Here is a 12,971-nt window from a genome sequence, read left to right as displayed (position 1 = left end):
TAAAATTATGTATAACTCATTTGCTATGTCTTTTACATTTTCATTGTCAGTATTTCATATTAATGACAAATAGGTGAATCTGGAGTATTTAAATCATTAAAGTCAATTCCTTTAACAAAAAGTTCAGAATGACATTGATGTATGTACTTTGACATACGCTCTTCTTTATTATTATCTTATAACAGCTGCTTATAATTAAATTTAAACTTTTTTTTTTTAAAAAAACTGGTGTACAGTTTCATAATAATTACATAGAAAATACTGAAGGAAGTCAATATTTGCATTTATTCCATTAGAAAGTTCAGAATGACAGTGGTGTATGTATGTTTTAATTATTATAAACATTGTCTTGTTAGTTATTACCTAATACCAACTACTTATAATGAAATTTCAACCTGTTTGAAACACCATTTTTACTTGCAAACATCATTATTGTACCACCAGATTTAGAAGTAGAAGCAAATGCAAAACCTTCATTATCTCTAAACAGTGTAAATGTGACATACACTACTATCATTCTAATGGTTCCATTTGTCTCTCTACATTGGTTGGGAAATGGCGGACAGTACCATGCAGTTGGAGATATGCATGGTATTTCCAAAGCAACAGTACACAGATGTATCATAACATTTGTGGGGCACAACTACTAGTGACTGAGCAAACGTCATTATATCAGTCCAAGCTAACAGCTTATCCTTTTTCGTCAGTTTGTCCGAAAATGCTCCAAACAAAATGTTTTTATGTTCATTAATTTTTTTGAGCACACATATTTTGTCGTGCATCTGCATTTGCCGTGAACTCATTTTTATCAGCAGACACTTCGCAACTATAACCTACAAATTCGTTACATAATCAAAACACGAAAAATAAACAGCTGACTCGTAAACTTGTAGGTATGTGTTACAAGTGCACCAACTTCTACAAGTCAAGCAACTTTCTTTGTGAAACACATCAGATTCACACTTGTAAGAAATTCCCTTGTAACTTGTAACTAGTAACTTGTAGACTTGTAGTTTTATGAAATAGGCCACTGGTAGTTCGTTCTGAAGGAAGTGGAGGTATCCGGCGCCGGTAAGTCGTGGCGGAATAAAAAAAGGCCCTATGAGTACGCCGTCAACAATACCGGTCCACACATTAACTGAAAAACGTTGCATGCGGATTGACATCATTCCAAATATGACTGTTGTGCGAATTGAGAATAGCGTCTTGAGTGAATAAAACCGCTAACTCGGGGTTCCTCAATACTCTTCGAATGTACCAACGAGAAAAGGTCATGCGAAGAGGATAGTCCGCCGGACCCATGTGTTGCACTTTTTGAAGGTGGTACGGGTACAAGAGTTGCTCATGAAGAACTCGCCAAACAGCCATTTTGTCAGTGTCCATTTTAGAACTTTCTGCCCTTGTGCTTGTATCCAGACTCTCCTCAAATCTCTGAAGTACATCTTCTTCAAAACTGGGAGTACGAACCCTGCGTGGAGCACCAGCATTTGGTCTTGTGACGGCACATGTACCAGTATCACGCATTCGCTGAGTAAGTCTTGCAAACATGGTGTGAGCTGGAATCCTACGACCCGGATATCGTTCTTCGTATAGACGACGAGCGGCTCGTCCATTTTGTCTAGCTTCCCCGTAAACAAGCAGCATGTCCATGTACTCACTAAACGTGTACTCCATTGAGCTCCACTGAAACGTCGCCCTTTTCAGAACCACAGTGAAAGAAATGACACCACGAGTTTGCTTGTACGACAGAACAGTCAACGACAGACCACCAGTGATATCAAAACACACTGCGACACTGCGATGTCACGCTGCGCAGTGCTATGGCACGGCACGAACAAAAGAAAAGAGGTGAGGGCGCCACCAACGGAAGTAAAAAGGGGCGGGGGTCAGCATTCGACATCGTACAGTCCTCTCGAGCGCTGCCCGGTGTCGTAAACACGTAATTCACCACAGCATCGTCTGTCTCGCACAAAGCCCAATGGGTTGCCTACGTTGACTCTTTCTGGGGCTACAGGGGCTTAACTACGCGTTTCCGGCAACATGTTAATTGGAAAAAATGGTTGCAAATAATAAGAGCTTTCTACCTTCAAGCGTTGTAACATAAATTTTGATACATCCTGTGTATATATTTTTTTATCTTTGTTTATCTTCGGGATCTTTCTGTTGCATAATTCTCTTTTTTTTATTTGTATGCGGGAGCCTTTAATTTTCTAATGTTGGATCATACTTTCTACTACGCCGAGTTTAGCACTCGGTAATAAATCAATATTAGGCATATTTCAAAACCAAATTTAAAACCACTTAGAGAGAAAGATTAAGGCTTTGAAATTATAAAACAAAGTATTGGGAGAGTTAATATATATTTAATATTGCTATTTAAATTCTAAAACAACCGCCTTGAATGCATTAAAGCAAAGAAGTGTGTCCCGTTTGTCCAATACCACTGCTATCTAGTGGCGAAACCATGAAGTGTGCCAAACTTACAACACTGATCTTCCCAACCTGTAGTAGAATTATACTTACCAGAATTAACAACATATTTGTGAAGACACTTTTTATAAGTCATCATTGACCATATATATATATACATATAATATATATATATATATATGTGTGCGTTAAGAAGTTAAGGAGTTAGTGTATGTAATCTTCGCCGTGTTTACAAATGGAAGTCAAAACGATTATGACCACGCCCACTGTGCAGAGCAAAACGTTACAGGCTACAATGTATTTAAATTCAGAATGTTCTAGTTTTACTGTCAAATATTAGAAGGAAACGTTGCGTATGCGCAAGTTTTTCTTCTGGGTGGACGAAATTAAACTAAAATTTGGTCCTACGAAATAATAAATTTTTGGTAATACGAAAAAAAAAAAAAGGAAAAAAAACACGTGTTGACCAGTTGGGCTAGAAAACTTACCTATTACATTCCACTCTTATTACTAAATAACCAGGTCGCATAAGCATTGTTAAGCCAATCCCTTAATGATTTTTTATACTACCTATGTCAATTGTATTTACATTATATATGATTTAATAAAGTCATGTTATAATCAATGGTGATAAAATTCAAAATATCAACACCTACATTCTGAATATTTCATGTTGTCGCGCTCCCCACTCCCTCTGCCTGGTCTCCGGTGGTCGCTAGTTCCGGTTGGGCTCGGCCCGATCTCAGGGCCAGGGTGTCGGCCATCGGGGCAGGGGACGAGGGGTGGCTATGTTACCAAATAATAAGAAGACTGGATTCGCGCCGCTGGGTTTATTATGACGGCGCTTAACATATAGCACGAGATGACTTGGAGCTCAGCTTGCCTCGGGTCTAGCGTCGGGACACGACCCCCTGCACTTCGTAAGGTGTTTGGCGACACTCCCGGTCTTAGCAGGGTGTTAGGCGCAATAACTGGCAATAGTTCGTGCCCGCGAGTTGAACTGTTACGTTACGCAGTGTTACGCAGGCGGAAGCTCTGCTGGTGCAGAGGGCACAGTTTTTTTTTACGAGATACACTAGAGATGGATGTCATCAATGTATTAAACATTATTTGAACCAAATTTAAGAAAATATCACTTTAATTTCAGCTATTATCTATAAATAAGACGAGGTGAGTGATAAAATTAGGTTGTCATGTATACATTCGTCTGCAAAACATTACGATCCCAGTGCTAATTATGTACTCTGTGTAAACTATTTTAATTTATTTAAGAAAGAATGGGGCTGACGCCGACCGACGATGCTCCCTCTGGTCCCGCAGGCTGCTATGCCTCGTCGACGCCTCAGGCAGTGCGGGTGCTTCGAACACGCCCGTGAGTGCAGTGCTGCAGCGACGTGTAGGGCCCCGAGGCCGTGATATCAATAGCCGCCCGCGCGGCGAGAGTGATCTTGTACCCCTCCACAGGGAAGGTGTACGTGTATCTTTCCGCCGACACAGCTTTCAGACAGTAATAAGCAGCGTGTGTTATTTTTATTTATTTGTAAACAATTTATTGAAATAATGTGATGTCCTGAATGTTAACTGCTTTTAAAATTAAAACCACTAGTGTTCAGCGTGCGCCTGTGTCGCAGTTCTCAGCCTGAGTCGTACCCGCTGTTGGCGTGCTCGCGCGGGTGCCCGGGTGCCCGGAGCTGCAGAGAGCTGCCGAGACCGCGGCAGTCGCTGTTCACCCGGCACTGCGCACCGCGGGGTCTTCGCCATCCTGCCGTCACGGGGCTTAGAGTCGACAGAGCAAATCGTCTGAATCCTTTTTTCATCGGCCCCATGGTTGGTCCCCATCCCGACGTGGTTTATAGAATCGGTCGCTTAATAAACTGACTTTGGTTCTGCGTGCTTCGCACACGCTCCTGTCAGGCAGTGCTGCGGCATAATGGCCTGTGCGAGCAGAGGGAGCACCGACGTTTGTCGTCAGCACTATGTTCAGGGCTGTTGAATTTAATCTGAACTTCTTGTGAGAGGTCTTGCTGGGAACTACTTAACCCAGACCTAGCAGTAGCGATGGTTTCATATCGATGCCAGATACGAAAGTTGTGGTTAATCAGAGGCGATAGTGTGTGAGATAACAAACTCTATCATTCATTCACAAATGTTTTGCGCCGAACATTTTGTGCTGGAGAGCCTTCAGCTGTTGAAAAATTTCGAGCTAACGTTCCCTCGCTTTGGTTGAATAATCTATAAGCACTTACAGATAAGTCCCATTGTTTCCACTTTCTGCCCCCCCCCCCCCCCCCCCCCCAAAGTGCCCCAACCCAATTATATGTTAAGAGCCGCACAGAATGAAGTCGTGACTCATAAACCACGATCAGGCAGGTGTCCTGTCCGCTGGTATCCTGAAGGTGTCTTCGTTTCCTTCGGAGGCCGTGGTCGCCGAGGCACTAACGCCGATGAGGCGAAGTAAGAGCAGCCCAACTTCAGCATGACTCAAACTATTTTATGGGTACCAAGTAATTTTCACAGATTTCAAAGTACATCGAAATCTCGGAAATCATGTCCAATTAAGTGTCTCCTAGCGTATGTAACAGTGCGATTCACAGTGAATGTTTTAATTATGATTTACCCTAAGGTCTCTTGGTAAATAGTTGGCAGCAGATAATGCTTCGTAAATTACATTATTTTAAATATTATACTTTTTGAACACGTTATATAAAACACAAGATGCATATTTTATGATTTTTTTTTAAAATTGTATTATGTGTTTCTAAGTTGTTTGTTTCTGAGTTATGACTCCCAGGCAAGTTAAAGGCACCCATGAAGTTGAAGATGCATAAAATATGTGCACCACAAGTAATGCCGGGTTTATAAATTATACGCAAGAAATGCAAGAAACGCAAGACGCAAAAAAATTGTAAAACGACATTTTTTAATGCCCGTTTATAAACTGCTCAAGATGCAAAAAAACGCTTGCGTCTCGGCTAGCGTTTCCGCTTTCCATATTTCAAGTGAAGTGTTCCGAAATATTTTAAAAATGAATAAAATTTTCTTTTTATCACTCGCATCACATTTTCACTCACTGAACTATCGGTAGGTGAAAGCATGTGACGTATTTTAATCAAGTTTTAGAGAATTAGATACGTGTTTTCGCAAAAAATAAAAAGTAATCCCGATGAAGAAATTAGTTTCTATAGTCTCAAAAGTTTTAAGTTGTAGGATTGGAGATGTCTTGCGACTGGCGTGTTTTAAAAACGAAAGTAGTTTTCTTGAGGTTGTTGCATGCTGTGTCCTTACACTCTAACCTAAGACTAAATAAATATAGTTTAAAAAACTAAAGAAACATGCTTTTAAAGATTATCAAACTAAAAAGTAAAAAATAATTTTAAAATTAAATTTATGACAATAGTATATAAGCAATACTAGTATAAATGAGAAAAAAGCTTGAGGCGCTTTGTGCCATATTTTTTGAATATTAAGCGCCCCATGCTTTTTTCTCATTTATACTAGTATTGCTTATATACTATTGTCATAAATTTAATTTTAAAATTATTTTTTACTTTTTAGTTTGATAATCTTTAAAAGCATGTTTCTTTAGTTTTTTAAACTATATTTATTTGTAACTTTTTAGTTTGATATTCTTTAAAAGCATGTTTTTTAGTTTTTTAAACTATATTTATTTTTAACTTTTTAGTTTGATATTCTTTAAAAGCATGTTTTTTTTAGTTTTTTAAACTATATTTATGTATAATTATCATAGGGAAATGAGTTACCGACACTACCTATTACCATTATTACCATCTGAGATAACTATTTGGAGTTGCAACGTCACAAAGAAATGGTAAAGTCTCTACGAATCATTTGCAGTTAGATGTATGGATATAATATTAGAATTTACCGGGGAAAAAAAAAAACATTTCTTTCTCGGCGTGGCCAGGAGTAGAACCCATGATCGCTAAATCCGAAAGCTGATGTCACAGAAGTCGCGCGCCTTAGACCGCTCGGCTAACGAACGTAATGAAATGGGTGGGACATTTTACAGTGATGAGTCACTCACTCTTAGTCGAAAGAGTTACAGACGGACAGACAAACATACAGGTGAAGCTAATATAAAGCATGTAAAAAAAAAAAACTACTTTTTTCATTAAAGCAGTAATCGAATCAGACGTAACTAGTTTCTTTTAATCTCTAACAATGAATGCATTACAAAAGATTACAATTAGAATTACATACCATCATTTCGATTGCTCTCAACCAATGTTGGTCTACCTGGATAGTGATAAAAATAAACGCGAAGTAAACATAATAAGAACAGCTACTTTCATAAAATACAGCAGGGATATGCGTAATTACAGAGTCAAATATCTCTTACATCGATGCGTTTAGGATTACAAATTTAGTTTCTGCTTATTCCGACATAATCCTGCTAAGAAAGCTGACGAGATAACTTCACGATTCGTAATAAACTAAACCATTATTTCGGTGAGCTAGCGACAACTAGCACATAATAAAACTTCGACTCTTGTATTTGATTGGTTGAGGTCACCTACCTTGTTTGGTTGCTTTGGGCTAGGACACCATGCCGCCAAGGAGAAGCGCCCGACTGTTCCTTCGCATAACTTCCAGTCGCACTTCGAACCTCGCTGATCCCGGGTATACAATGGGGCCTGTTATCTTCGTGACGCGAGATTATGTCTTATCGGATGTTTTAGATGGGTTAAAAAAACCAACCAATCAGCAGCAATACTTCGCACAGCTGATGCTTTGTTATTGTGATAGATACGTGGGGAAAACCTGCTGGCCGATCTCAAGTGCGTGGGTGTCAAGAGTACTCTTCAGCGACGTACGAAAGGAAAACGGGGGGGGGGGGGGGGGGGGGGGGGAGATGGGGTATCTCTCCCCCTAAATCCTAAAAAAAAAAATACTATTCACACCAATAAAAGGAAAGAATTTGAAAGCAAACAGCGGGCAACTCCTCCATTCTCCCTCCCTCCTAACGAAATTAAATACTGCGTCGCTTTTGTTTTTCTTCTAGCCTATGCAACTATCTAATGATAGTTCTTTAGTGTTGGGGAGGGGAGGGAGTTAGCCCCGATACCTATCTTTTCAAACTTTGATGGAGAGGTAATTTTATGATTTGCTAGTTAAATTTGGTGCACTTGATATTTTCCTACCTCACACCCTCGTGTTATTAAATCAGTGTATTCAGGATTATTTAATTTTAAGCTTTAACCACGTATCACTCCGGCATAAGACAAGGACCTTATTCATTATTCTAAAACCAAACAAAAATTAACATATTATTTTTAAAGCACAAATTCTTGAATATCGTTTAAAGGGATGTCTATGTATCATTTATAGCCAATATTCGCTCTGTCCGTGGAGTAAGGAATTGTCAGGAAACGGCATGCTGTGACGTAGTTAAGTCACTTTTTAACCTCATTATCGCCGTATTTTTCCGCTCAATATTGTGGAAATGGTAGGTACTTTAATACGTCATATGATGTTTAGTAAGTATGAATTAGAATCTCCGTCGTTAAAAAAAAGTCATTTTCATAAGGAAAAAAGTCATTTAAACTGTTTCCACATTGCAAACACTACACTTCATCCAATGTTTTGGTCGTCTAACCGATATGGCGCAACAATGAACTGAAGAAAAAAAGGCTTCACACACTTACCATGTTATCATGCAGACGTGGCCACCACCTTGATCCACCACAGTTACTGTGGAGGCTATGTATTGCTTTCTATCATACGAGGCACATGTGCGTGTGCACATGGGGTTTGCTGCGTGAGGCCTGCGAGAGTGCGTACGACAATGCCAACATTATACTTCAGCCAAATTTTGGGCGTCTAACCAATATGGCGCAACTGTTAGTAGAAGGAAGGGGGGGGGGGGAGGACGATTTCACACACTTACGGTGTATTCATGCAAACATGGCCACCCCCTAATTGGTAGAACAACAGTGACAGAAGGATACATAGACCAATGGCACTACTTTTGGGTACTGTAAATTTTGAGATAGTTACATGGAGGTATTAGTTTATGGAGTGGGTGCCTGTGCTGAAGTTGAAGTCAACTGGCCAGCAATTGGATAGCAAAACAAATCATAGTTGTATAAAGGCTAATATGCTATAAGTTTGTTTAAAACTTGCAAGAAATTTGTTAGAAAGAAACGTAAAAATACCATAAAGAAGTGAGTGATGTTACACAAACATGATAAAATCACGCCTACAAGGAATTAAAGTTAAACTGCATTATAACCTGTAAATGTTTTGTTATCCAGATTGCCTAATTGGGGGGGGGGGGGGGGAGGTGGTAAGTTCTCATTTTGACTTCAGTTACTAACGTAGAAAAGATTACACAAACCAACCCCCTTCTTTCCGCCATGGTTTCGTCTATGAATCGTATTGCCCATAAAGGGGGAGAGGAATGTGATTCGCTAGCTGGTGTCACACTAAGCGCTTATAGACCTGCTTCGTCCAGCCAGGTGGCCATCTTAGAAAAAAACTTCCTCACATGCAGATAGTTCATTTTTTGACTGGCGTGATGTATTTTCGGTGTTAACACACCCCTATGTGATCTTGAACAGAGACCTTGTAATTTTATAGTGGAGTATTACAGAACGAAAAAAAAATCGTTCAAGTGGTGCACAAATTATTATAAATGCTCTCAGTAGAACTAATCACAAGCCTTTTAGCAAACTTTTAGCAGATATAGCTTAGGCGTTGAGTATATTTGGGCTGGATAGGGCTTGGGTGGACGTGGGTTAGCATCATGGTAGCTTAGCTGCTTCTGTAGGTGTTTCATTGTTATGAGCGAGACTTTGAAGAGTTTAGGGAATGTAGAGTGTGAGCGCTCGTAACTTCGGTGTATGCATTGAGTTGAGATAGACGGGGTTTAGGAATAACTCTTCAGATTAAACGAAGAAATACATAATTTGGATTTCGTACAATGTCAGTAGCACTATAAGTTATCTTGCATTGCACTGAAAAAAGAACATAAATTTATTAAATTTCCTTAATCCTTAACTGTTAGGTACCTCCGAAAAATAAATGGTATTTTTTTTTTCTGAAGCTACCTGCACTTTCTGACGACAACAAAGGGCCGCGCGCGTCGACTGAGGACGATTCAGAATTACTTGGCACACGTCCGTCGGGCACACCTCGTCACAAAAATACTCGGCGCTTCCCCTCCAACCGTTTGTTGGTCTGTTTTTTATATGGTAGTCCCTACCCCTCCTGTGTGGGGCCGGCACGCGGCTTAGTTTGCCCGAGGCTGCCGCGGAGTTTGAGCACTACTGCGCTGCTGTCGCCATCGCACGGCGAAAGCAGGAAACAGGTGCTTCGAATCGCAAGCCTCGGATTTTTAATCGGTCGGTTTCGGACGAAGGTATTTCGCGCGGAAACACTTCGGGATTTAAAATCAAAACGCCTCTGACGATTTCGAAATATATTTGCCTTAGGTTTTTTTTTTTTTTTTTAACCAGTTCATAATAATAACACTCATTATCACTAAAATTTCCTTGAACATGAACTAGCTGAAACTCAACAGGCCATACTTATCACACTGATAATACAATCTACTGCATCACGTCAGACTTCTTGGGATGCTCTCTAAATGACAGTTCGTGCACCAGTCCTCGTTGATGAAACAATGATTGAATGACTATTTTGTTTCTTTCCTTTTGAACCAAGTGGACTGTGCGTGTCAATATAATTCACAATGCCTTACCACTATTCCTACTTCTACAGCAAGTCCATCGCCGATAAGGATGGTCGTGTGAGGACCTACAAATTTCGGCGAGGGTGAGTTATACGTAGTTTACGATGTTTTGTCACCCAAAAGTCAAAACGCCATGAACTTAGAAACGGCATAGGGCCGTCGAGAAAAATTAAGGGCCCGGGTGCAAATAATTTTGTCGAGGTATTAAGTAATAATAGGAAAACGCTAATTGATTTTAAGAAAAAAGTTTTGAATGTTATCTCTCAAGGAAACATTATTACTTTATCGAAACTTTATACTTTATCGAAAAATATGACAATTTTTTTTTAAAAAACGTCAAGAATTACAAATTATAACATATTTAATACTGAACGAATTAAAGGTCAATCATTTAAACTTAGTTTTTCGCGCTTTCACATCAGTGAACGTTTCAATAATAGAATCAAAATTTAACGTCCGCACAAGTCTTGATCAATGAATTATGTTACTATATCAGTACATGAAGTCTTTGTTGACCCATTGTTAATCTCAGGCAATTATTTATTCGGCTAAGCACACTTAAATATATTTATGCTTGAACGAAAGAAACAGGACGTACGCAGAATTTGCGCAGTGCAACACACACATTCGAAAATAATTAAGTAATATTGAGTTCTGTTAATTTTTTGTGCGATTTTAGAGGTTGCAGGTTAGATTTAGAAATAATTGTATTTTAAATCTTGAGAACAATGAGGAATTTCGAACGAATTATTTCCCTCCTTACTTTGTTTTTCATCTGCGATGGACGACATGAACTCGATATTAAATAAATTTGTATGACCTTTATTAGCGTTTTCATCATTCCGATGCTTTTCTTTCCACTTTTGAGCACCTGATTTGTGTCAGTATTCCATAATTTCCTGGAAAAAAGTAGCACATTGCATTTCACGTGACTTGCATTTTTAAATAAATAGATAAAATAAAAAATAATCGATGTATATTAAATATGTAACGTAACAAATATTTTTTTAAGTTTTCCTATTTATTATCAGCATGTTCAACAATACACACCACTAATTTCTGCGTGAGATTTCGAATCTTTGTACTTACAGGTCATTTAATTAAAATACCAAGCAAACTGGATAATACTGGATTGAATATATATATATATATATATATATATATATATATATATATAATACGATCGCGCTTGGCTGCAGTGCTTGGCGTCGCCGCGCTCGTTCGGCCTGTCTGCGCCCCCTTCCACCCGCATCCTCTCACTGGTATCTCGTGCCATACTATCTCGCGACATCTTGACCGTCGCAGTGCGCACCTGCCTCAGATCGAGTTACTTAAAAGAGGCCGCACTGCGGCATAAAAGGACTCAGACATGTTTATCGGCGCGTTTTGTGGGAACCCGATGCTTGTTGCGTTTATCGGCGTTCTTTGAGCAGCTTCCGCGTCCTTCGACAGGACTCACGACGCGTTTCTGGACATTTCGACGGCGAAGGTCGCGCGATATCTCGGAGACATGCCCGATTGTTCTGGACGGGAACCCAAGGGCTATATAAGGAGGTTGGGCCGACCTTCGAGCTCAGTTCAGTGGGGAGTTCTCCCGCGGCGGACTTTCCGGGTGATAGTGCCGCGGGTGTGGCAGAAATGGAATGGCCAGGAAGAAGTAAATAATGAAATGAAGACCGAAGTGAAGATAAGCCTAGAAGAGAAGAACAACGAAGATAATAACAGAGAAGAGAAGAACAGCGAAGAGAAGACCAGCGAAGAGAAGACCGGCGAAGAGAAGACCAGCCAAGATGAGACTAGCCAAGAGGAGACTAGCCAAGAGGAGACTAGCCAAGAGGAGACTAGCCAAGAGGAGACTAGCCAAGAGGTGACCAGCTAAGAGGAGACCAGCGAAGAGGAGATCAGCCAAGAAGAGAACAGTGAAGAGAACAGCAAGGAAAACAACCAGGACTTGAATATGAAAGAAGAGCTGAAGAAAAGCACAGAAGTAGTGAAGATGGGTTACAAAGTGTGGAATATTGAACAAGAAGAAATGAAGATAAACCAAAGAGAGGGTAAAATGCCAAGAAGAACTGAAGAAGAGCCGAGAAGAGATGAACATGAGTCAAGAAGAGATAGAGAAGCGCAAAGAAGAAACGAAGAAATACCAAGAAGAGATGCAGGAAGACCAAGAAGAGATGAAGAAAGACCAAGAACAGGGGAAGGAAGACCGAGAAGAGACAATGAGAACACAAAGAGTGATGAAGATGGTGCAAGGAGTAACTGAGTGCAGTCCAGAAGATATTCAGAAGAACGAAGAGTGAATGAGGAACCAAGAAGAGACGAAGAGGAGCCGGGAAGAAATGCTGTGCGAACAAGTAGCTGCGAGAGAAGAAATGGAGAGAAAAAGGGAAGATACAAGGAAACCGTTGGAAGGCAATAAGCAATGCACTCAAGAGTATCGGGTCCGTCCAAGGCATCGGTCAGCCCGTCTAGGGCAGCTGGCTGAACGACATGGGGCATCTGCGAAGCAGAAGTGTCGCCGGGTGACAAGAGAAGCTACATCTAATGAGACAGAGGGTTATCTGGTGAGACTGTACAGCCCGCGATGGAGGAAAGGCAGGAGGCCTAAACTTCGAGTAGCATGGGGACCTCCACGAGGAGATGTATTACCTGTTCGGGACGAACAGGTTTAAGGAGGGGGCAATGTTACGATCGCGCTTGGCTGCAGTGCTTGGCGTCGCTGCGCTCGTTCGGCCTGTCTAGGCCCCCTTCCACCCGCATCCTCTCCCTGGTATCTCGTGTCATACTATCTCGCGACATCCTGACCGTCGCAGTGCGCACCTGC

The 12,971-nt window shown here is 40.5% G+C and overlaps 1 protein-coding gene across 1 annotated transcript in view; it reads right to left on the bottom strand.

Annotated features, from left to right (window-relative positions):
• The window catches only part of LOC134536544 (transmembrane channel-like protein 7), a 69,920-nt gene extending 62,933 nt beyond the window's left edge, over positions 1 to 6,987 (bottom strand). The window contains exon 1 of the mRNA XM_063376300.1: positions 6,969 to 6,987. The gene's annotated coding sequence lies outside the window, so the exon portion shown is untranslated. The remainder of the gene's footprint in view (positions 1 to 6,968) is intronic.
• Positions 6,988 to 12,971: the final 5,984 nt, after the last annotated feature.

This window comes from Bacillus rossius, chromosome 1, assembly GCF_032445375.1.
Source record: "Bacillus rossius redtenbacheri isolate Brsri chromosome 1, Brsri_v3, whole genome shotgun sequence".
Taxonomy (NCBI): Eukaryota; Metazoa; Arthropoda; class Insecta; order Phasmatodea; family Bacillidae; genus Bacillus; species Bacillus rossius.
Note: the sequence above shows the minus strand (reverse complement) of the source record. Positions and strands in the feature narration are given on the sequence as shown.